Source organism: Microcebus murinus, chromosome 15 (genome assembly GCF_040939455.1).
Source record: "Microcebus murinus isolate Inina chromosome 15, M.murinus_Inina_mat1.0, whole genome shotgun sequence".
Classification (NCBI taxonomy): Eukaryota; Metazoa; Chordata; class Mammalia; order Primates; family Cheirogaleidae; genus Microcebus; species Microcebus murinus.
In genome coordinates, this window is record NC_134118.1 from 50,916,511 (window position 1) to 50,942,682 (window position 26,172).

Below are 26,172 nucleotides of genomic sequence, written 5' to 3' on the forward strand. Positions count from 1 at the left end.
ATTTCCTTTGAAAAGTAAAGATCAATCTAAATGACTAAGAAAGCTGATATCTGTAAAAAATAAAGAGCTAAAATAAAGTTTGTCATGAATTACAATTTTGGAAATAAATAATTTTGCTGAAAGAAATATATTGCTACATTTACAAAATAACTTTTTAGAAAAAAGAAATCATTTTCTAGTTCTTCATATAGTTTAACAATAAATACATAAGTTAGCAGTTTAAGTGAGGTTAAAAGCTATATTTTGTCTTTTTTTGAGGCTAAAATTTAATAAATAATTAAAATAAGTAATTAGTTAATTGAAAAATCATAGGATCTACTAACCTTAAGCACATATAATAAAGAATAAACTTCTCACTATCTATTGTCGACTTTAATCAAAATACTAATACTAATTTATGTTACATTGTACTCTTAGTGTTAATAGGATTTAATATCCTTACTAAGGAATTTAGAGAATACTTTCATTAACACAATTTAGAAACTACAGTTTTTTTAATATTTATTCAGAAATAATGTGGAAAATTCACATGCTGTTTTAAGATGGACTAGAGCAAAGTATTTTTTTTTTTTTTTTGATAAATGACTTGGAGTAGGCCTCAGCAAAAAGATACCAAATTTTAAAATTTATTATTGTCAATAGTCTCTGTGACCTTTACTTTAACTGCATCTTGGCTGTCAGTAATAATCCAAGGCCTCACTTTCAATGATAAAATGAAAAACTTTGCATATTGAATCTCTAGGTCTCCTTGAAAGTGTTCAGCTATCACAGTCATTTATTCCCATTGTCAGAGCAAGGTCCATTATGAAAGCCCATTCGTCTTTACTTGAAGATGAAGAGTGGAGAAACTCCACTTCTGCCTTGAATCAAGTACTAACTACTTCAGGGTCCTCAGATATATCAATTTGCTGAACTGCTGTAGGTCTAAGATTCCTCTCTATTTTTTTGCTCAGGGCACTGGTTCCTTAAGAGTTTGCTTCACCTTTATAATGAACAATATCTGAGCTGGGTAAAATAACACTTTATCATACATCTGGGAGTCACTTTTGAACTGGGCTTTTTTTTTTTAATTCAACAACTGACAAGCTAAATTACTAGAAGAATTTTGCAAAAAGCTTGCTTTACCTATGTAGAATAATAAAACCTAAAGGAATTATAATAATAATTCCTTAAAATACCCTACTAAATTTTATTTTGAATATGAACAGTTTTTATTTATTTATGTTTCTTATTCTTAGTATATTCTTATTTAGCAACTGGCCAACAGATAAAACAATATCTGAATAATGCATTGGACTGATCACCACAACGTAAAGACAATGTAGAAATTATATGCAGAATAAAGATAGTAAATATCATGATGCACATATTATTAGTTGATGCTTCTGCCTCAAACTCCAATTCAGATAAATATGGTAACTCAAAAGTCTAATATGCAAAATCTTATTTTCCTAAAATTATCGCTCCTGAATAGTTTCAGGCCAATAAATAAATTTAATTTGTTTTTTTACTCCCTACTCCACAGAGACACTCGAATCTCAGATTTTAAACTCAGACTTCTTCGAGGTAGGGGAGAAAAGAAAAGAATGAAAGCAGTTTAACTCAGGTATGGTGACATACCTGAAGCTTACTAATCTGGGCACTTGATACTCAGAAGATTCTGAAAGAGAAGAAAGATGCCAGGCCTTTGTCAGAGGAAAAAGGCCTTAAGATGTGTATGAATTTCCTAGGATATCAGTAACAAATTACTAAAATCCTGATGACTTAAACATATAATTTATTCTTTCACAGTATTTGAGGCCAGAATTCCCAGATCAAGGTGTCACCAGGACCGTGCTCTCTCTGGAGGCCCTGGAGGACAGTCTGTTCCTTGTGTCTTGTGGCTTCTGGTGGATGCCGGCAGTCCTTGGTACTCCCTACGTCCCTTGGCTCATGGCCTCATCATTCCGATCAGCCTCTGTCTTCACATCACTCTCTCCTCTGAGCATATCTAATCTCCCTCAAGCTCTCTCTTAAAGGACAGTTGTGATAATGTTTATCCAAATGGGCAATCTAGGATGATTACTTCATCTCAAGATCCTTAATTTAACCATTTTTGCAATGGCCTTTTATTCCAAATAAGATCAGATTTACACATTCCAAGAGTTAGGGCATAGAGATATTTGCAGGATGTATGTGGCATTTTCCAAACTACTGTTATTGGCATGGTAGCTAAAAGACAAAGTTTTCTTCACAAGACAACCTTTTTAGATGGTAGCAATTATGATAAAATATATGTCCTTAAATATGATCAGTCTCTGAGGGGGAAAAAGAGGTCTTGGAGAGCACTGAGAAATTGTTTTATGATAAAACAAAATTAATAGTGAGCTATATCTAAAGTACTAAATAATTCAGAATAATATGGGAATTTTTTTATATTTTCCAAATACATCCTTTGAAATATATGCATTTTCAGTTGGTTCTGGTTGATGCAAAATAAAAATTGAGAAAACTGCTATTTTCATTTTACTTAATATTTTGTATAGAAACATTTAAAATAAACAGAAGTGAGATAGGGTATATTCACATCTAATACAATTGACTGACTAGTGTATGTCAATGTCAAAAGTGGATAAGAGATAGCTTCTTTTAAGTGATTTAATGATGATTGAATTGATTCCTAACAAAGAAAGCACTTACATTCAATTTCTATAAGTAATTACAAAGCTCTAAAAAAAATGTGGATTAATTTAATTAGCTGGCAGTCCTTGGTTGTACTTTTGAAAAAAGTGTTTTCTGTAATGCTTTTGTGTTTCTTTAAAGAGCTGAACTAACTTACTTTGATGCAAAAACCGGCAAGGAGAGCTCATCTGCTAAAATGCAAACTAGGGATGCTTTTCTATAGCTATTCTTGGGCACACTCAAATCAAGCTTTTTGAGTCCTAGATTGGCTGCCTCAAACACCCCCTTATTTACATAAACTCTGGGCTTTTGCAGTCATCTCCATTGTGCAGTGGAGTTTTTCTGCATGCATTCTGATTAGACTTGTGCAAAAATGCATAAATTTCTCATCCAATCAAAGGCTGACCTGGGGGAAACTGGCAGGGAGTGGATAGAGTAGGAGATTAGTAAATTGGCAATTCCTTTTTAGCTCCAGTAGTCATTTGGATGAAATGAACCAGATCTTAAAGAGGGCAGCAGTATTGGTCTAAATAGAAATCGAATAGAATGCCTTTGACTTGTAGAAAGATACTGCAACAAGAAACATGCAAAGAATTATTGTGAACAGAAGATAGAAGATCAATCTGGTGTTTTTCTAGAATAAAAAATCAAATAAAAACACCCAGAGAATATGTGATTTATTGATATTCTATGTCAACATATTTGTTATAAAGTAACTTAACAATATAAATAACAGATGCATTGTAATTTGTAATTCATTTGCCTCTTTAATGTCTATCAAATTTATATGAAAGAAGGGCAAATTTGAAAATGAGGATAAGTATTGTAGATCGTGTATAGTTGTAGTTATTATGTTAGGTGTTTGGATAGCACTTGCTAGTAAAGCACACTTAAGAGGAATGTGAACACAGTCATGCATTTCTCTGAACTATATTTCAAATAAATATGAATATTTAAGATATTTCAAACTGTGAAATGTAAAGAGGAATCTTTATATTATATAAAATGTACTGAAGAGAATGTCACTATGTCATGATAATTGAAGTATTCTAAAACTACTCTATATTACTCCTTTTACTAATAGAAAGTATTAATAGTATAAAACATTTTTTCTTTAATCTGATAATAAAAGGTGGCCCCAAATGACTATAATTTGATTAAATATAAGAGAGAAATCCTTTTAAAAATCTTGCAAAAGGTAGAGATATTTAAGGTCAAATTGATCATATAATATTACAAAGTAAAGGGGTAGAGATTACTGCAAATAAAAAAGGCAGAGAGAGGGATTATATATTTTGAAATAAATCTATATCATGCCTAAAAAAGTAATGAATAATACAATTATTATTAAGTAAAAGCCAGAAAATGTTCAATTATATTCAAAATTATTTTGTTTGCAAGATATTAAATATGTCTGAGCATTTATACAGGCATATGAATGAGTTTCACCTTAAGAATATGTTAGAAGTGAAAGAAGTGTTCAAGAAAACTAGATCAGGACAATACTTAAAGCAATAAAAACAGGTTTAATTTAAGAACTATGGTGTCCAGCAGAAAAATGGTCCTTTGGTTACCAACATCAAAGGATTCCAACTACATAGAGGATTGCAAAGATCATCACTATGCCAAACACAAGGAATAGAAGCCCAAACACTCTGCCCTTTGCATATTAGAGTCACCAAGGAAAGCATAACACTTTCAAGAACTGGATTGAATGATACTTTAACTTATAGAGACAGAGCAAGATCAGCTCCAATAATGTGCATTTGTCCCCCAGGGCTAGCAAGTCTCCAGTCCTCCACCCCACCTCACCCCAAACCTACACAGGGCAATTGGCTTGTGAACAACCCTCTCAGGTTTAAATAGAAAGACCGGAGCCCACGGAGTCTGAAATACTGAAAGCTGGGGCATGCCTGAGGGCCACTGACACACATACTTAAGAAGAGCAAAGACACTGAGTCTAAAACAGGGCAAGATGCTCTTTCGTGAGGTGATAAGCCTTCACAGGCTGTATAAGCTCTAAGTCCCTGGTGAAGAAGTGTTCCAGGCTCAAGGCCCATAGTTATGAGTGAAATAAAAAAACTGAGCTTGGCTTTCCTGACATATTACAGCGAGGAAAAGAGACTTCAGTATAGAAATAAGCTCAGTTCCAAATACAACAAGGAAGAGCAAGGATGCATAGCCAAGGAACAGGGTTGGGAAGGTCAATGGCTAAAAAATTACTGAGAGGAAACATCAAGGGTAGGGGGAATTCTTGCTAGACTGACCAAACAGGATTCTTGCTAACGGCAGGCCAGGTGACCCGGTATCACCTGGGCACCTGGGTGGATGGTGGGGGATGAGGGATTTAATTAGATATTATGAATGATTGGTTATCAAGTGTTGGGGATTCTGGCTAAACTGACTTAACAGGATTCTAGCTAAAACTGGGCTATGCAGGTCTGGCAAGGACGATTCCTCATGAAGAAGATCCTAGAAGAGCCTGACTGAAGTTTAGTCAATGGAAGTCTTTGTCAGAAGTCACCTATACTGCCCTTGTTTTAGCTAAGCTTTGTGTGAGCATGAGGAGAATATATATAGACATAGATAGATATAGATATATAGATACAGATATAGATAGATATAGATATAGATAAAGATGATATAGATATAGATATAGATATAGATATAGATGTAGTTAGATACAAAAGTTCCTTAATTTTAAAATGGAGTCAGTTAAAGCACAAAGCCAGTTTTCTAAATAGGGAGGCTACATTAAAATTGGAAACACTGCAGAGGAAACAATGGGACAATAAAACTAGCTTCTCTGAAGGACTAATTGGGCCATTAGATGCTCATACATAACCTGAGGCCCTAATTACCTAGGCTTTATATAGAAAAAGCTGCTTGTGAAGACATCAGTGGATCCCTCATCTAAAGGTATTATTACAAAATATTTAGCTTGTATAAAGAAAAGTACTTTTATTTCCCAGAAAAAAAAGAAAGTAGGTACCAGTGCAGAATACATTATTCCTTCCTGTGCTCCTCTTTAGGGATTTTTTTTTTATGTTTTCTTCTTTTTTGCATATATTGTTTCCTTCTTTCTTTTCTGAAATATTTCAAGCTGAAGGATACTAAAAAAGGATAACAAGATGGCTTGATAATTGCAATCTTTTATTATAAAGTGATAGTTTTAGAATTCTCCTTTCAAAATTCCCTCTCACCCTTTTACACATGACTTCAACCCCTAGACCTGCAATTCCTCTCCTATTTGACTATTATCATATTAATGTGCTCTAAATAAGTATTCAAAGGAGTAAAAATGCAACAAAACTACTTTCTTCTTATCTACCATGTGTTTCTCCTTCTTTCCCAGTAAAAACCAAAATTTATTTCTATGTTTATTGTCTTTAATTAATCACTAATCTTTTTAATCCAATTATGATCCATTCTAGTTCAAGTTTTCACTGAATCAACAGTCATCAAGGAACTTCTTGTATTAACTTCAGTTCTCAATTTGTGTGTTACTTCACTACAGTAGCATTTAAAAGTTGTTTAATCTCTCCTCTTGTATTTAGTGAAAAACTATTCTACTTGTTGACTTCTCTTCTTCTTCCTCCTCCTCCTATTCTTCTTTTTTCTTTCTTCTCCTTCTCCTCCTCCTCCTCCTCCTCCTTTCTTCTTCTTCTTCTTCTTCTTCTCCTCCCCTTAATAGTCTGGAATCTTTCCTCTTCCTATTCTAGACTTCCTACCTGGGTGATCAGAGCTATTGCTACAGCTTTAAAAAACACCCATTCTTCAGCTACAGCTAAGGTGTGAAAAGCCTGAATCACTGTTTGAGGCTAGCATGCAACTATGTGAGTTTAATCTAGGGAGATTTGTCTTCTAGGAAAGAAGCCAAGAAACCTCTCTCCAATGCCTAGCAGCCAAAATACAACTTGTGATGTCCTTTTAGTGGGTTACTTATCTCCACTTTGAGATTTAAATCCATAGAGAATAGCAAGGAAATTCAGGTTAGAAATCAGAAAATTTTAATGGTGCAGGAGGCTGAGACAGTGCCAAGAGGCTTGCAGGAGGCATGCCACGGTGGTGGTGCTCATGCTCTTTCCACATGGCATGGCATGGTATGAATTCTTTCTACATGGCCTTCCACTACTTCTGCCAGTTTTCTACATCTAGTTCTACAGGCCACTTTGATTTTCTAAGACACTCTATAATTTCTCAATAATCTAATTATTTTTTTGCTTAAAAATAACAGTTTCTATTGTTTTGGGGAAAAAATGCCTGATGGATAGTATCCCTCAATCTTCCTTCTGGGCTAGCCATTCTTCAATATTCATTATTGAATATTTCAATATTGAATTCATTCATTAATGAATTCAATATTCATTATGAAAATGATTTGCATTTTCATCTCCAAATCACCCACTTCAGAAACATAAGTTCCATTTCTGCTCTTCCCTCTCTCCATCTATATTGCTGTGTCTTACTAATTCCATAGAGCTTATATATATTTATGCTCAACCCCCCTCTTTTCCAGCCCCAACTGCCCATATCTTACTTAAGGCCCCAGTAACATTTCAAATAGAATATTGCAGAATTTGTACCTATATTATTTGTTTCTCTCATCCAAAACACTTATTATACTAATATGAGAAAAATGTGAATATTAAGGATAAGAGGTATTTCTAAAATAAAAATCTCATTATTCTGGTCACCACTTATCTATAGATTTGTCAGTGGCTACTCATTGATTATTAGATAAAAATTAAAAATTTCAGCCCATTTTGAAATGTCAACTTTTCATAATATGGTGGTATTTCCTTACTTCTATTTGCTTTGTTTTTTGCTGCATTTATATATTGTAGTAATTTGTAATTATTTGACATTTTATAACATTTCATATTTGCATGTTTTCCCTCTTGTCACATGATGCAATTCTATTAATTTTTAATGCTTACTATAATTTCATCTGTGAAACTTTTCCTCATCACTTCTAGTTGGGCACATTTCCTCTTTTTTTTTTAAGTGTCATTTTTTTAAATTTCAGCATATTATGTGGGCACAAATGTTTAGGTTACCTGTGTTGCCTACCCTCCCCTTCCTCCTCGGAGTCAGAGCTTCAAGCGTGTCCATCCCCCAGATGGTACATATCACACTCATTATGTATTTATATACCCATCCCCTCCTCCCCCCTCCCATCTGCCCAACACCCGATAAATGTTATTCCTATATGTCCACTTAGGAGTTGATCAGAGGCACATTTCCTCTTACATGATCTGTTATCTGTAAATATTGTGTTCCATTATACTTTCCCCGTATATCTCAATTATGATTCTCACAACATTAATGTTATTTGTGGATAAATGCTGGCCCTATTCAACTTCTATGAAACTATTAAGTAAAATAATTCCACTTACATTCAAACTTACAACTTATAGAATAGTAACTGGCAGAAAGCAGTTGCTCAATAAACACTCCTTAAATGAGTTAATTAATTAATAGAATCCTGAAATAAACACAGTGCTGAAGATGAGCTGGGATAACAGTCTAATTGATAACTTAAGCACAGGAGTAGAAACCAACAAAAGAAACTAAAAAACAATGGTCCATAAAGTAGGGAGAAAAGCAGGAAATTGATATTACAAAAGCCACAAAGCATAACAAGTTACAAAAACAAAAATTCATCATGAGTTGTTGGGAGACAGTATGTTGCCAACTCTGATAAGAGCCATGTTAATGAAATATTGAGGTGAAGTCACTTTCAGAGTGATTTACTGATACAATAAAATAGAGGGAGGAACAAATAGAGACTGAATTGGAAGTTTTATTAAAAGAGGGCAGAGTGGTCAGGTGGTAAGTAGGGAGAACAGGCATGAAGGGAAGGATTTAGTGAACTTTGTGTGCTTGGTGTTAGAGTGGGTATATAATTAATTTTGATAATATTTTTATTTCTGGTGAGCCTTTGTCAATGTTGAATAAAACCCCCTGAGCTTCCCAGAAGGGATTATGAATGGCTGAAAGATCAGCAATGTTGACAAAACTTTAGCTCTACTGACAAAGAAAATAAAGAAGACTCAAATTACTACAGACAGAAATTAAAGATGTAACGTCACTACCAAACTTTCAGAAATAAGGGTTGAAAGAAAATTTTATAAACAACTGTATGCTAATAAATTAGATAACCTAGATGAAATGGACATATTCCTAGAAAGACACAAATTATCAAAAGTAACTCAAGAAGAAATTGAAAATTTGAATAAATCCATAATGTGTAAAGAGGTTGAATTAGTAATTTTAAAACTTTACACAAAGGAAAGCTCTGATCCAGATGCCATCACTGGTGATACCAAATGTTCAAAGGAGAATTATTTCCAATTCTTCATAAACCCTTTCCTAAATAGAGAGTAGGAAGCACTTTTCAATTCATTGTATGAAGCCAGTATTACCCTGTTACCAAATTTGAACAAGACCACCACTAGAAAGAAAACTACTGATCAATATTTGCCATGAATATACATGTAAAATCCTCAAATAAAAAACCACTGGCAAGCCAGTTTTAACAACATATGAAAAGAATTATATGCCTTGGCGAAGTGAAATTTATCTTAAGAAAGTAATAATATTGTTTTAACATCTAAAACTCAATATGTAATATACCATTTTAACATAATGAATGACAAAAACCTTATGATCATTTCAGTAGATGCAGAAATAGCAGTTGACAAAATTCAATGCCCTTTTATGATAGCAATACTTAACCACATAGCAAGGCAAGGGAACTTTCTCAACCTAAAAAGGGCATCTACAAACACAAATAACATTGAAAATACTGATGAAAGACTTTAAGATCAAAAACAAGAAATGCTTGTTTATTAATAAATAATAATTAATGCAATAATTATATTATAATACATAATATTAACATAATGATACATTATAACATTGATATAATAAATAATAATTAATTGTAATAATAATTAATGAATAATAATTATTTTTAAATTAATAAAAAAGGTATATAATATTCATTGATTGGAAGATCATATTGTTAAGATGGAACTACTACCTCAATAAACCTACATATTTAACACAATATCTGTCAAAATTTCACCCATCTTTTTAAAGAAATTGATAATGTTACTCTAAAATTCATATGAAAATACAAGGCACCAAATTAGCCAATCAATCTTAAAAAAGAACAAAATTGGAAAACTCATAATTTCTGATTACAAAACAATACAAACCTGCAAAAAATCAAGACAGTGCAGCATTTGCATTAAGAATAGACATATAGATCAAAGAAATAGAATTGAGAATCCAGAAATCTAGCCATACAGTATGGTCCACTGATTTTTGACAGAGTGTCCAGACAATCTAATGGGGAAAGAATTGTCTTTTTTAGTAAATGGTGTCCCGGGACAACTATAGATTCATATACTAAAGAATGATGGTGGACCCCCTACCTGACATACACAAAAATTAACTCAAAATGGATCATACACTTAAATATAAGAGCTACAATTTTGACACTCTCAGAAAAAGACCATAGAATAGATCATTGTGACTTAGGTAAAGCAATGGATTGTTACATATTATATCAAAAAAAGTAAATAAATTGTACTATAACCTAATTAAAAATATTTGTGCCCAAAATGATACCATTAAAAAAGTAAAAAGACAACTAACACAATGGAAGAAATATTTGCAAATATTATATCTGTTAAGGACTCTATATACAGAATATATAAAGGACTCATACTACCCAACAAGAAATAGAAAAGTAACACAATTTAAAAACGCACAAAGAATTTACTAGACATTTTTCCCCAAAAGATCTGTAAATTGACAATAAGCATATGAAAAGATGTTCAACATCATTAGTCATGAGGGAGATGCAAATCAAAACCACAAGGAGGTACCACCCCTTCACACTCACTGTAATTGCCATAATCAAAAAACAAACAATAACAGGGTTGGGGAGGATGTGGAGACATGGGAAACCACACACATTGTTGTTGAGAATGTGAAGTTGTGCAGCCACTTTGGAAAACAATTTGTAATTCCTTCAGAATGTTAATATGTAACTACCACATGACCAAGCAATTACGCTCCTACCTATAAATCTAAGGAAAACATAGGTCCATATAAAATCTCATCTGTGAATGTTCTTTGTAGTAGTATTCATAATTGAAAAAAGTAGAAAGAACTCAAATGTCTATCAGCTTATAAGTAGCTACATATTGTATGGCTCTATTTGCATGAAATGCTCATGATAGGCAAATCTATTGAGACAGAAAATAGGTTAGTGGTTGCCTGGGTCATGGTGGAGGTAGGTAGGTGATAATAACTGCTAATGGGTATGAGGCTTCTTTTTGGTGACAATGGAAAAATCAGATTCTGCCAAAACATTTAGAGGTTTATTCTGAGCCAGTGTGAGTGACTGTGGACCGAGGAAACACAATCTCCAGATGTCCTGAGAAAGTGTGCCCTATGTGATCAGTTTACAGTTTGGTTTTATACATTTCAGGGAGACAGGAATTGAAGGTACAATGATAAATCAACACATAGAAAGCACATATTGCTTTGGCCTGAAAAGGTGGGACATCGAGAAGTTGGAGTTTATAAGTCATAGGTGGGTTTTAGGGTTTCTTTAGTTGGCAATTGGTTGAAAGAGTTACTCTTTATCTAAAAATTTGGAGTCAGTAAGAAGGAATGCTTAAGTTAAGAAAGGAGGTTTGCTATATCTGTCTTGGGATGCCATGCTAGAATCAAAGTGAGGTGTAAGACAAATTGTATCAAGTCAAAAAGACAGTTTCAAGAAGATTTTATGGTTTGTAAAGCGTGACTGCTCAGGCCCCTCACAAAGGAATTTGAGCAAGACAAATAAAATCAGATTTCAATATGAAGGGGGTGGTGCAAAAAATTCTAAAAGTAGAGTGTGTTGATGGTTGCACCACCCTGTGAATATACAGCAAAAATATTAAATTTTACGCTGTAAATGTGGAATGTATAGAATGTGAATTAAATCTAAATAAAGTTGTTAAAAATAAAAAGCTGAAATATATGCATTTTAAGAAAATATCAGCTCTTTTTCACTTTTTCCACCAGTGCTTTTGACTGTGCTACCATTTTCAGATTTATATCTGGCAAGGAATCAGTAGATACATTCTTCCTCATGTTAGGCTTATATCCTTTGAATAATTTTGCATTCTAAGGATGAATCCCATTTTTTCACTTCTTTATAAAACTCATAATTATATATATATATATATATGACTTCTTTTGTTACAATTTTAAGTTAATTTCTTTCCACTGCATTTTTGAGGCCTATTGCTTTCTTCTGCACCAATTATCTCTATGATTATTATTATTATTGTTGTTTCAAATACTAGTGACTGATCCTATGGTAACATTTTGCTCACTCATTTCTCTCTAATACATTTGGTTTTATAGCTTTTATATATTTTTCAATCTCTATGCAGATTAGGGTTGAAAATTTACATCAGATAATTTTCCACATAATAAATTCTTCAGTCTTTATTTTACTTCTTTAACTCCACATTAAAGAATTTATCTTCCTCTTCTTGTCATGGTGGCCACAGTAACAAAGATAATACAAAACTTAGATTAGGCCTATAAGCCAAAGAGAATGAACATCAACAGCAAATGTAAGGTTTTAAGGAGTTCTGTTTTATGTGTTTACTTTCCCAAATTAGCTTAAAAAGAGCTTTAGACTGCCAAAAGCATTGTAAATAATAAATAAATAAATAACATTAAAGGAAACAAGACAAATAATAATAAGATATTAAAATGGAAACCTAAGTGATACTTAATGAGAAATATTCTTATATTTAAATTTTATATATTTGCTCACAGTGAACTACAAATGTGAAGCTAATATTTCTAGACAGACATGCTAATTGAATACAGTTATTTTTCATGTTCACAGGGTTTCTAAGGTAAAAGCAAATCATTTCTGAGAAGTACCATCATTCGTAATATGTAAAAAACATTAAATTTTAAACACATAATCAATTTATTCATTTAAATCTATATAGATTACATGTATGTATCAAGAATACTTCTGGTTATTTGGAATACATCACTGAAAAGAAGAAGAAAAAGACCTCTAGCTTTGCAAGGCTTATGTATCAGCCATGTAAGATGGAAAATTAAAGTAAACTTAATAAGTAAATAAATTATATAGTATGCTAAAGGAGGTAAATACTATGAAGGAATAAAATAATAGAAAAGTTGTGGAAACAACCCAGTACCCATCAATCCACTCATGGATTAATAAAATGTGGTATATGTCTACCATGGAGTTCTATTCAGCTCTAAGAAACAATGGTGATATAGCACATCTTGTATTTTCCTGGTTAGAGCTGGAACCCATACTACTGAGTGAAGTATCCCAAGAATGGAAAAACAAGCACCACATATACTCACCAGAAAACTGGTATTAACTCATCAGTACCTAAGTGGACACATAGGAATTATATTTATTGGGTATTGGGCAGCTGGGAGAGGGGAGGAGGGGTCAGGTATATACACACATAATGAGTGAGATGTGCGCCGTCTGAGGAATGATCACGCTTGAAGCTCAGACTTGGGGGGGGTCAAGGACATTATTTGAAACCTTAAAATTTGTACCCCCATAATATGCTGGGGAAAAAAAGAATGTTTGTCATCATTAAAAAAATGTTCTCTCCATTAAAAAAAAAGTGTATCCTCCGTTTTGCTTTCCTTGGTTTCAATTATCCACAGTTCACAGAAAATATGGTCAAAATATTAAATGGAAAATCCCAGAAATAAAAAATTCAAACATTTTAAGTTGCCTGATGTTCCGAGTAGTGTGGTGAGATCTCAAGTCATCTCATTTGTCCTGCCCAGGACAGGAATCAAGAATCGTCCTCTGTCCAGTGCCTCCACACTGTGTATACCACTCGCCCATTAGTCACTGAGAGGGCGTCTCAATTATCAGGTTGACTCTTGTGGTATCACAGTGCTTGTGTGTTCAAGTCACTCTTATTTTACTTAATACGTTACTAATAATAACCTAATTATTAGTTTTGGTTGTTAATCTTTTACTGTGTCTAATTTATAAATTAAATTTCATCACAGGTATGCACACATAGCACACATTGTAGATATGAGAGTTTGCTACTATCCGTGTTTTCAGACATCCACATAGAGGTCTTGGAACATACCCCCCCATGGATATGGGGCAATTACTGTACCTAGAAAATGGAATAAGCATTGTAAATGGGGGTAATGCAGGTGTGTGTCTGTAGTGTTTGGGAAACAATTCAGAAATCCGTAATTTCTAGAACTAAGAAAGAGGAAAAATAGTATGAGACGTGGTCAGAAAAGGGAATGAGAGGCTTCAGCCTTGTCAATCTGAAATCATTGAAAGTGTCAGAATCCAGTTTTAAAGAGTTTTTATTCAAGTGAAAAACTGAGAACAGCTGTCTGGGAAACAGGGACGCCAGAGAAATTGGTTCAATGCTCTCAAGTTAAAAGTTAAAGTCTTGCTTATATAAACAGAAAACAAAAAAATTTATTGGGATTAATATCCCCTATGCAAGCCTGGGTTATGAGTTACGACAATTTAATTAGTTACAGTTTGTTTTCTTTTCCATATAGCTTGCTTGCTTTCCTTTACAACTTGTTTTCATTTCTTGTCCAATGCAAAAGAATATATTTCATATTTCATTTTAGACAATGTGATAGCCATGAAGTCTTTGTGTGAGAAATGTAAGAGGGAAGTTATCATATGATGAAGATCAACAGTGAAGAAAGGAGTCTTCCTAGAGCCCTTTAGTCATTTACAACATTTTTACAAAACAGTGTAGGTAAGGAAAAAGGCTAATCGCAGAAACAAAGGTGACTAAGGTCCCATAATCACATTCTCTTAAGGTTCAAAATATGTTAAAGTTCCAACAGCTTAGAGTTTGAATTACTTAATTTTATAGTATTTAATTGATTATGTAGATCACTTTAGGTAATATTGACATTTTAACTATATTGATTCTACCAATCCATGAACAAAGTAGATTTTTCCATGTGTTTAAATCTTCTGCAATTTCTTTTTTTAGTGTTTCATAGTTCTCCTTGTATAAATCTTTTGTATCTTTCGTTAGGTATACTCCTAGATATTTAATTTTCTTTGGGGCTATAGTAAAGGGTATTGTGTTTTTGATTTGAGTTTCTGCCTGATGGTTCTTGGCATATATGAATGCTTCTGATTTGTGTATATTGATTTTATAACCTGAGACTTTATCAAATTCGGTTATCAAATCTAGGAGTCTCTTGGAAGAGTCCATGGGGTTTTCTAGGTATAATATCATATCATCGGCGAAGAGCGAGAGTTTGATTTCATCTGCCCCCACTTGGATGCCCTTAATACCCCCTCCTGTCTGATTGCTATCGCTAGGACTTCAAGTACTATGTTGAATAGGAAAGGAGATAGCGGGCACCCTTGTCTAGTTCCGGATTGAAGGGGGAAAGATTTCAATTTTTCTCCATTTAGAATGATATTAGCAGTGGGTTTGTCATAGATGGATTTAATAAGTTTAAGGTATGAACCATCTATGCCTATTTTGTTAAGAGTTTTTGTCATAAAGGTGTGTTGGACTTTGTCAAATGCTTTTTCTGCATCTATTGACAGAATCATATGGTCTTTGTTCTTGATTTTATTTATGAAGTGAATTGCATTTATAGACTTGCGTATGTTGAACCATCCTTGCATCTCTGGAAGAAAGCCCACCTTGTCATGGTGAATTATTTTTTTGATGTGCTGCTGAATTTTATTCTCTAAAATTTTATTTAGGATTTTTGCATTTTTGTATTCATGAGGGATATTGGTCTCTAATTTTCTTTTTTTGTTGTGTTCTTTCCTGGCTTTGGTATCAAGGTGATATTGGCTTCGTAGAATGAATTAGGAAGGATACCATCCTTCTCAATGGTGTGGAATAGTTTCTGTAGTATAGGTATGAGTTCCTCTTTGTATGTTTGGTAGAACTCTGAAGTGTAGCCATCTGGCCCAGGACTTTTCCCTTAACCTTAAGAATCCTAGAAGAAGATGTTGGGAAAACCCTATCAGACATTGGCCTAGGCAAAGAATTTTTGAGGAAGACCCCCAAGGCAATCACTGCAGCATCAAAAATAAACAAATGCGATCTGATCAAATTAAAAAGTTTCTCCACAGCCAAAGAAACCATCAGTAGAGCAAATAGACAACCCACAGAGTGGGAGAACATATTTGCTCTCTACACCTCTGATAAAGGTCTAATAACAAGAATCTATCTAGAACTTAAAATAATTAATAAGAAAAAAATCAGCAATCCCATCAAGAAATGGGTGACAGAAATGAAAAGAAACTTCTCCAAAGAAGACAGAATAATGGCATGCAAACATATAAAGAAATGCTCAACTTCTCTAATTATTAAAGAAATGCAAATCAAAACCACAATGAGATACCACCTAACCCCAGTAAGAATGGCCTATATCAAGAAATCCCAAAACAACAAATGCTGGGGAGGATGCGGAGAGACAGGAACACTCCTACACTGCTGGTGGGACTGCAAATTAGTGCAACCTTTGTGGAAAAGAATGTGGAGATACCTCAAACATCTAGAAATAGAAATACCATTTGACCCTGCAATAGCATTGTTGGGCATCTACCCAAAAGAGCATAAGACATTCTATTATAAAGACATCTGCACCCGAATGTTTATAGCAGCACAATTCACTATTGCACAGTCATGGAAGGAACCCAAGAGCCCATCAATTCATGAGTGGATAATCAAAATGTGGTATATCCTCACAATGGAATATTACTCAATCCTAAGAAATGACGGTGAACTAGCACCATTTATGCTATCCTGGATTAAGCTTAAGCCCGTTATCCAAAGTGAGGCGACACAAGACATGGAAAATGGGCCCTACATCTACTCGCCATCAAATTGATACTGACTGATTAAAACTATGGTTTTCAAATGGTGGCAATGGTCACCAGGGATTCGGGGGGGGGGGACCCAATCTTAGGGAGGTGGTGAGTATTTTGGAAGGGAAGGGCATAACTCTAACCCTTCTTAGGGAGAGACAAAGATATACAATGTAACCAAAATGTCAAAAAAAAAAAATCAAAACAAAACTTTTTATCGGGTGGTGGGCAGGCGGTAGGGGGGAGGAGGAAAGGGGTGTATGCTTCCATAACGTGTGTGATGCACACACCGGGGGATTGGACACATCGGGGGGAGGGAGGGGGGACAGGGGCAATATTTGTAACCCTAACAATATTTGTACCTCCATAATATGATGAAATAAATTTAAAAAGAAGAAAAAAAAATTATAGTATTTAAGTGGAATTAGGCTACCTCGAAGTAAAGGAAGGAAGATTTGAGCAGAGGAGTGGCATATTTTGACCTAACTTTTAAGTCTCTTTCTAGTCCCTCTGTTGAGAAAGACAATAAGAAGGTAGAATAAAGCAAAGAAGTCAGTTAGGCAGCTGCTGGAATAATATAGGCAGGAAACACTGGTGGCTTGGATTGTGGGTAGTGGAGGAGGTCTTACCAACAAGTATATATATCTAGTGTGTGTGTGTAACATATATGTTTTAATGAATACTCATATAAAAGTATATCTTATTTGAACATTTAAATTAAATGAAATATTGAATATAATTTAAGAAGTAAATGAAAATATAACCTGAAGACATTGCTGGTAGACACTGATATATTTTTTTCATCAATTTATTGTTAATTATTAAAAAAATGTAAAATAATAATTATAATAGTCACATAATAGACCCAACTCTCAGCTATCCATAATAGTAGTAATAACATTCAGTAATAATTGCAGCAATTATTTTGTTATGTATAGGACAGTACATAGATATACTATTGCTCTCTTGTAAAGACAAAATGTATATGACGTATAGCCTTATCGTTAATCATGATCTTATGTTGAGCAAGGTCTCCAAAGTCTTCAGGAAAGGCCTTCAAAATTCATGACCCAGAATATCTGATGACCTATAGCTTCCCTTTATTGGAGTATACTGCTACAGCCTCTGATTAAGGTGTGGGAGATTAGATGACCTGTTTTTTTTTTTTTTTTCAATGTCCCTTACTGACAAAGAGATAGGCACTTTACCCAACCTAAGTCAACTGATCTACTCTATAATTTGAATTAAAGACACATGGTTAGATAGATAGTGACAGTCACTGGATCTAAGAGTCATATTGAGTCAAGGTCAGAACTGGGCTAGTGATAACAAAACCCACTTTGCTATTATGAGACAGTAAGAACTAAAAGCCCTAAAGGACAAAAGTTGACAGAGAGAAAGAGGGAGAGGGGGAATGAAAGGGGAGTGAAGGGAAGAATAATTGGAAATAAAGAGAGAGACAGACAGCAAGAAAAGTTTAATAGAGCAAATGGAAGCAGAGAGTCATCATGCGATCTTATAATACAACACCCTTTTTTACCTAGATTCAGTTGAGTGTGCTTTTGTATCTTGCAACTTCATTTCCCTAGTTTAGATGCTGTACTGAAACGATGTTTTCTAAATTTGAAGAATGCTTCACTTCTTCTCTTCCCTTTGCCCTCTCAAAACATTTCAAATATTAATACATTTTATTTTCCTTTCCTTCAACTATTTCCTTTCCCTTTACTATTCAAGATTTATTTCAATGTCAACGTTGACTTCAAATTTAAAAGCTATATTTTCTTATGATGGAGTTTATATTATTGAAGTACTTTATCCAATGAGAGTATTCGTGCTGCTAATTATTTTAAATTAAAAGAATTCTTTTTTAGTATTCTTTCAGCCTGCAGCTTTATAGTTAGACTTTTCTCAACTCACTGCTCTCCTAATATTATTTTTTTGCTTCTATCTTGACCCTTTTGAAATAACATAGTCATGTTTGCTGCTTTCAAATCCTCTAGAATCTCTCCCAAGTCTAGTGAACTTTAAAAAATGTCAGTTAAAGGTTCACTGGTTTTCTCGTTCACTTCCTTTAAAATTCATGGACAGCCGCCATTGAGATCGTTACTCTGCTTGAAGATAGCGCCATTAGCAGTTGTGCTTTTTATCTGTACTTGTCTGACTCTTTTTCTTACAATATTAGGAAATCTATTCTTGGTTGGAAAATATTTATTATTTTTTTCCTAAACACAAATTTAAATAAATATTTTTACTTTATATAACTAAATGATACAATTCTGTTATTAGAGAAATGATTTTGATATATTAAAATTAAAATAATGGTAAATAAATGTAGTTTGAAACTAATGGTCATATAAATATTTTCTTAAAGATGCTGTAAATACTTTATTAAAGGTTATTTGTATATGGAAAGATTCAGGAAAATTAAAAACCTAGTCACTTATTTCTTAGAAATCATGTACAAAACATTATTGCATACCTGATGATAACTTTTTCCTGAGATAAAGGAATTCAGTGAAGGAATATGTGGACATATATACATAGGCACATAGCTATTTAAAAATGAGGTTTCCTTATTCAAACTCTGTATATCTAGCCATATTAGGTATAGCTCACCACAAATTTCATAGGTATATATAGAGAGACCTCTGTTTAGATGATATTTTAATAAAGAAGATATAGGTATGTATAGACAAAATAAGAAAAAAATAATTCTCTAAATAAAATGTTAATACAATCTATCTTGAATGCCAATTTACAGTTTTTTTTAAGTAGTTTTGTAGAGCTTAACTTTAGGTACACATTCAGAAAGTTACCATCTAGATAATGAGACTATTTGTTTGGCATTAATTAGTAAATCATTTGTTTAGAGTTTGGGAAATTAAATATTAGGCAATCTAAACAAATAATTTATTTCCACAGATTATTGGAAATGATGTTTCCTTTTTCAGTATATTTTATCATAGCATATTTATACAGTAATACAGTCAAATCATGACAGGAAATGTTACAAATTTTTTAAAACTTTTTAATCAGCCAACATAGATCACATGGTCAGGCCTAGCAGTTACTTAAATGATCTTAGTACTTAATCAAATAAATGTTTGTTCTTTGGTTTTCTACAATTCAGATTAAAAACTCCTCTATTCTTTTGTGGAGACTTTTCTATTCTCCACAAAAGAATAGAATTTTTCTATTATAGATATGTTGGTAGATTCTAAATTATCTAAAACGAGAGCTAGTTTTTGCACTATGGACTCATCTGCCTAGAAATAAGTTGTCATCAGAAAATGTCTGTTGGGTAGTGACAGATTAGAATCAGACTTTTTTATAAAACCTAATGTGATTCAGGTTGTCAAGAAAAGATAGATGTTTTATTCAAATGGCAGTAAGTTGTTTCATAATGTATGTATTGCAAGAAATTAATGTGCATGAAACCATGTTTACATGACATGCTAAAAAGCTACCTTTTCAGGATATTTTTCTATGTGAAAGAATGACATTCAACATATTTTTTCTTCATCTCCTGGGAGGGTTTCCAAGTTAAAATTTAACTTTCCTTGCTTTTAAGAGAAGTTGAACTAAAATTTGCAGTGGCTAATGGTTTAAGTTCTATGTTAAATAGGCAATAAGGAGAAGAAAAAAAAAAAAACCACTAGGGTGGGGTGAAGGGATGGAAGAAAGGAGAACCCTTTGTGGGGAACAAAGGGAAGTGAAGGTGGTGTTCCTCTCTAATAAATGGTGTTCCTCTCTAATAAATTGAAGGTCAATGGATGAAGAAAAAGGTTTCAAAAAGAAATAAAAAGTAGAACAGAGGATACTAGAGGCTCAGAAGTGTAGAGGGAAGGGAAAGAGCTGTTAATGGACACAAAATTACAGCTAGATAGCAGAAGTAAGTTGTAGTGTTCTCTACCACTGTAGTGTGACTATGGTTGACTATAACATGTATTAATAGTTTCAAATAGCCAGGAGGAGATAGTGGATGTTCCCAACACAAAGAAATAAGTGTTTGAGATGATAGATAGGCTAATCACCCCTATTTGATCACTGTACATTATATATCTCAAAACATCACTATGTGCAGATGAAAATGTGCAATTATGTGTCAATAAAAAAAAAAAAAAAAAAAGATTTGGAGTGGTTGTGGGACTGGAACTGGGAGCCTGGTGATTAGTCTTGAAGAGGAAGCCCAGCAAGGGAGAAAGCATGGCTGAAACATGAACAAAGGCTCTATTTCTGGCTTTGGTAACTCATGGAAATGGACATTGAGTAATTCCTACACTACACAGTCCTGCTTCAAGGGGCCCATAACTGTGCCCTGGAAATGGGAACAACATCACCGCTTCCTTTCCTCAGCATGCTCCTTCTCAGCATTCTGTAGCAGGAGTGAAGCCTTCCATGACACAAGAGTTTTCCAAATTATATTCTGCTTGGAAATATTTCTTGCCCCTAAGATACCACCCATTTGTGGCCATGACGTATTATTTTTGAATATACACTAATGGATTCAATTTTCCAACATTTTATTACAGATTTTACATTTCTGTTCATGAGAGACTAATTTACAATCTTCCTTTTTTTATCTTTATCTTCATTTGAAATTAAGTTCATACTAGTTTATAAGTATTATGGAAGCTGTCACTTTTATTTTTAATTCTCTGGAAGAATTTTTTGTGAAAATTAAATAATATGTTTCTTGAGAAGTTATAAAATATTTTCAGTCTTCCCTCTTTTCAAAAATTTGAAAATTTTAAACCACTGTTTAATTGTTTTTAATGAGAATAGAATAATACAAGTTTTTAAAAACTTTTTTTATTTAGGATATTTTCATAAGTTCCATGTTCTAGAAATTTTTCCCTCCCAACTTATATTGTTTACTTTTCTCATTTTTTGATGGATTTTACCAGATAGTTACCAACTTTAACAGCCTATTTCAAGGAAAAGTGTGTTGGCTTTCTTGGTCTCAATTATATTTATATAATATATTCAAATTAATTTCTGGTCTCATGTTCTTATGTTCATTAATTAGTTTTTTTATTTTTGGTGGGGCTAAAAAATCATCTTAAGTGGTAGGTTTAAGTATTAGCTCTTTCTCTTTTCAATGCTAAAATTTTCTAGCTATACTTTTAGTTTCCTTCTTCCCAATTAAATATGTAATATTATAATTGTTTGGATAAAAATTTCAAATTTTTATAATTTTTTGATGCATGGTTTTAGGTAGAAGTATTTTTAATTTACAAATAAATATGACTTTTTAAAAATTGTGAGTTTGTTAATTTAACATATATACTAGTGTTTCCAGACTTCTTGTTCATTTTTCATTCCTCATTGCCTTCATTTGGTTAGTTTATGACTTTGTTTTTACCTAATTCATTTTTATTATCTACTTACTTAGAAATTATACACTGTATTACTATTTTTACTGTTTTCCATAAGTGACTAAAACATAGTAACTCTGATCATTCCCCTATTGACCTACATGATATTTTCAGATATTTGTTTTCTCTATTTTTAATCCAATGATTTGTATGTTGCTTTTACTATTTTACATGTTCAGTGGCTATTTGTATTTACCTATAAATTACAGTTATTTTTTGATAATCATAATTTCTTGCATTATTCTGGGATTGTTTTTCTTCCTACTGGAACACATCTTTATGTATATCATTTACAATTGGTCTATTGATGGTAAACTCTATCAGCATACATTTATCCAAATATCTTCAATTTAGCCTTGTTCTTTAAAAAGAATTTCATTAAGCCTTTCTATATTGGCATTTTATGCACTACATTATACATTCCATATTCTATATTTCATAATCATATTGTGATCAAACTCTTGCATAGTAATGGCAATAAAAAGATCCTCAATATTTTGCAAAGCATTTTCAAGTGTTTTTTAAAAGCATATCTGCTTTTGCTTGAATATTTGTTGTTTTTGATACCTCTTATGTGTCTTATTTTGCAGTTTTATAATTCTTTCATTTACTTTTTAGCCATTTGCCTCATTCATCTCAGCCTCTATGTCATCTTTATTTTCTTATATTTGGCTAATAATGTAAAAACAAGTACATTTTTGGTGTTTCTCTAATAGTAGATAATTTCATATATTTGTTTTGATTCTTCATAGGAAGTGTCTACTTTTTTATAAAGCAACATGTTTTTGGCCCTGCAACTTATCGTGTGTGTCTGTGTGTGTGTGTGTGTGTGTATGTTTACTCATATTTGAACTTGAAAAATGTTAATAGATTTATTTGCCAATATGTCGTTTTTACTTTCTCTTTGAACTTCTCACTTTACACTTGGGTGCTGTTGGAATTTCCCACTTCAAACATTAAATGAATTGCGTGGTGGTATGAAAAACTCTTGGTTAACTGTTGGCATCATTTAGACATTTATCTGTGATGATTGTACTTTCAAGCCTGAAAACATTCTTTCCCACTTCCAAATTTCTTTAATTATGAGGAAAAGATTTACTTTTTAAAATTTTAGGCAGTCTCTATCTTTAAGCTTACTAGAAGCAATGCTATGAAAATTATAGAAACCATAATTCAGTATAGTCAGGTCGTTTTACTGTCTTTCTGTTGCTCTACTGTTGATGAACTAGCTCTGGTTACAATGGGCCACTAAAACACAACTTCAAATTACAGCCTTACACTATTAATTTTAAAAGTAAAGGTAGAATTGGAGATTATTTAGCAATGGAAGAGTAGCTGGAAATGATGCTGGCCTCATCACAAATCTTGTCTTTCCCACGGAGATAGTGAGTGTCTGATGTGTGGTTGAGACAGATTCTGTTTTTGAGCAGTGCAAGTTGTTAAAAATCTTATCTAGCCAGGCATAGTGGTTCATGCTTGTAAAATCCCAGCACTTTGGGAAGCCAAGGCGGGAAGATTGCTTGAGGCCAGGAGTTCCAGACCAGCTTCAGCAACATGGAGACACCCTGGTCTCCATTAAATATTAAAAAATTAGCCAGGTGTGCTGACTCACACATGTGATTCTAGGTAGTTGTGAGGCTGAGGCAGGAGGATCGCTTGAGCCTAGGAGCTGGAGGTAACAGTGAGCTATCATGATGCCATTGCACTCAGCCTGGGCAACAGAGCAAGACCCTGTCTCTAAAAAACAAAATTTTTTCCCAACCTGCTATCTTGCTGTTTGGTTTTAGAGGTCAAAGTCTGTATATTTTCAAATGTTAGCAATCCCATGTTAATTGTAGTTAGAAGAAAGTCCTTTAGTTTACAGAACAGAGTTAATTTTGGCCTTAAATTGCAAAGTTGAATGATTTTTCATCTTTTTCTCGAGTGATTTTTCTGGGTACTCATTGAGTCACCCCCCCCCACACACACACACAGTTGAAACACCACACACACACACACACACACACACACACACACACACACACGCACACACACAGCATTTGTCTTTCAAGGCTTAGTCTTAGACTTGCTTTTGTTTTATTCTTATTTTACACTTTGCCCATAGATGATTTTATCTGTGCACCTGGCTTTAATTACCATTTCTACCACAGAAAACTTACAGGTTTGAATCTGCAGGCTAGATGCAGATCTTTTCTCTGGACTGAGACTTGAATTCACAAGGAGCATTCCCCACCCCACACATCCACTTAGGCTTTTTCCAGTTTTTTTTTCTATGAGTCAACCAGTATATAACTTTCAATACACAAAACCAGACCCCACAATTTTGGTGTAATACACGTTAATGGTTCACACTGTTCTAAAAATAAAGACAAAAATCCACAACATGAACTAAAAAGACCTGTAAATTGGGCCCTAATTCTATCAGCTTTTACTCTTCTTTTGTCTCATTTTATTCCCTGACTTCTCTAATTCTTCAAACGGCCAATGTTATCTCCTGACACCAGTCAATCCTTAGACTTTCCCTTCTCTTTGGACTTTTCTTAAACTCTGTTAATGTAGATGATGCTTGTATTTCTTTTAAATCTCTGCTTGCCCACCATTTCCTCATATTCTTTGTACTCCTTATATTTACATACTATTTCTATTTTATTTTTACGACATCATTTGAAGCCCTTAGCATTTATAACATATTTTATTTATTTGATTGGTTATTTAATTATGTAATATACTAAGCTCAATAAGCAGGTATGCATATCATCCATACACTATTTTATCCATAATATCTATAAAAGTGAGTAGTATCTAGTTGTTCTCACTTCAAATTCTGAATACATTAAATAGTAACCAACTGTATTAGGCTTTCACGTGTATTGTCCCTTTTTATCTTTAATGTTCTTTCATGACATCATTTGAATTTTACTTAATTATTTATCTGTAACTATTTTTGAATGCTTGTTTTAGAAATTAATCTGCACGATAGGAGAGATTGAGTCTGCAGTATAATTTGAAAGGTTATAGATGCTCAATAAATGTATGTTGAGTTAATGAAGAATGGAATACTGTGTGTACATATCATGGGTAGTTATATTGAAATTATATCAATCCCAAAGTCTCTTGTTTTCAAATTTAGGGTTTAATTTTCACTATTTGTCTTTAGAGTTTATAGCATTAATATTATTAAATATAAGTTGTCCATTTCTTTGCTGTTACCAAGTGAAAAATTTAGAAAATAGAAGTAGTAGAGGTGTATTTAGACAATACACCAATACCACTGATATACTCAGCACCAAGGGCCATAATTGTAGAGGTTTGTAAGACCCAAAGGGACTCATCCATAGTTAGGCTTGGGCAAAAGTCCCAGTGCTGGTGGCTTCAGCCCTCAAACCAGAGAGCATCAACTGTTTTTCTTCATTTTGGTGCCAACATTTGTGGTTTTCACAGCCATTTATGCACCGTTATCTGAAAGGACCAAGAATTGCAATTTTCTTCTATATCCCTATTGAATTCTAACCTTGGCAGAAGGCCTCTGGTCCTTCCTCTAGTCTAGATCATTTTTGAAAGTTGGGAAGTCTGGACAAAGACTGGCAGAACCCTTTGACCCATCCTCAAGCTGACAGGGAAGTACTGAAGGAACAGAACCCTTGTCAGTCGCAGGAGCTGTTGGTCAGGGTTTGACCATTAATTTTCTAGAGTGGTGGGAAGAAGCTGGGGAACTGGGTGGAGCAGCTGTTGCCATTGCTGTTGCTGTTTGTGTTCTGTGGCTTCGACAGGGGCTTGTCAGGGCTCACTGAGAAGGATGATTGTAGTCATGTGCCCCACGCTGAACCACCATCTCTTATTAGAGGTAGCAAGACTACCTCTGCAAATGGTCTAACTAAAGCTCTAAGGCCTCTTTAGAGCCACTGGGCAAAGTGATTCTGAAAGCTATACTCTCTGTGTCCCTCTCTTTTGTCTTCTGAAGTTTCAACAACTGGCTGCCCTGCAGGGTTTTTGTCACTACCAGGGACCTGCTTAGAATTACTCAGCTCCGATCTGTTGTTGGAAGGACACCAGCATGGCTATAGCAACCTGCTTCCCTAACTTTTTTCAAATCCCTCAATTAAATTTCTAATCTGACCCACCAAGGGAATTTAGGCAAGATTCAGGGACAAGAGAGAAGGTCCAAAGATCACCCTGGGAACCAAACAGCACATATGCACAATC